Here is a 1,260-nt window from a genome sequence, read left to right as displayed (position 1 = left end):
TTTCCGAGAAAACCCGAATGATGTAATCGGGATTACTGATATTTTCCGTCATTGGATAGGTAAGCTCGTTAAATTCAAGACAGAGGTTCTTGAGAAATTTGCCGAGAAAACCCGAATGATGTAATCGGGATTAACGATATTTTCCGTTATTGAATAGGTAAGCTCGTTGATTTAAAGACAGAGGTTCTCGCGAAAATTGACGAGAAAACCCGAATGATGTAATCGGGATTACCGTAAACTGACTCAACCTCTGTCCACATTTTTACCGTTATTGCCTAAAATCATGGATTAACCACGTAAAACTAATTTAAACCTGTTTTTTTTCACATTTTCATGACTATTGTATAAAATTTGGAGCAACTCAATAAGAAAAAAAATAATGAACGTATATCCTACGTTTTCGACTCAAAAGGATAGGGGCGATTGAAGCAAATGACATTTTAAGAATATTAGTTTGTTATGAAGCTGTTATTCAAATTAACTTAAGTAAAATATGTAAAATTCAATATTCCAATAAATTAACCCGGTACTAACGATCCGAATAGCAACACGAAACCCGAAATCTAAACAACATATTGGCAAAACATGGTAGCAGCTAATGAACCTTTCACTTGAGGAAGTATATCAATCATAAGTGGAAAGTATTTCGTTATGAAAAGTGGTTTAAGGTGTCTAGAAGAGTAAGCATACCCTGTCTGGTGTCACTTTCTCAGACAATAGACATTAGATGTAAAGGACCTAAAATCATTTTGTTACTAAGAGTTTTGTGATATTCAGATAACTGACTCAACCCGGTTTTCCCCTTCCAGTGATGCAGATAAGAGGCTCGTGTGCTACAGGCTGTGCACGTTAAAGATCCCTCGACAGTTGGAAATCGAAAAAGAGCAGTAACACATGTTACACCGTTTAGTTTTATTTGGGTAGGTTTTAGCTCTGCTATCAATGGACCAGGATATTTTGCAATTATTATTTTTCAGTTTAAGTTGTGCTTTGAGAGTTCGGTGCTAGTTTCATATTGTTTAGGTTTGAACGACTACATGTATTTGTAAAATCTTTGTTTTATTGTGTAGACGTAGGCGTACTTATTCAAATTGTAATTCAATAGTCAAGTCCACAAGTCAACAAAATCAAATTATACAGAGATGAAATGAATACAATGTCCGACCCTAAACAGTCAATATACCGATGCATGATAAAACAATAAAAGAATGATATAACAAAGTGTATTTACCTTGAACAGTTGTATATATGTCCGGGCAT

The sequence above is a fragment of the Lottia gigantea genome (genome assembly GCF_000327385.1).
Source record: "Lottia gigantea unplaced genomic scaffold LOTGIsca_204, whole genome shotgun sequence".
Classification (NCBI taxonomy): domain Eukaryota; kingdom Metazoa; phylum Mollusca; class Gastropoda; family Lottiidae; genus Lottia; species Lottia gigantea.
The sequence above is the reverse complement of the archived record's forward strand: the minus strand, read 5'-3'. Positions refer to the sequence as shown.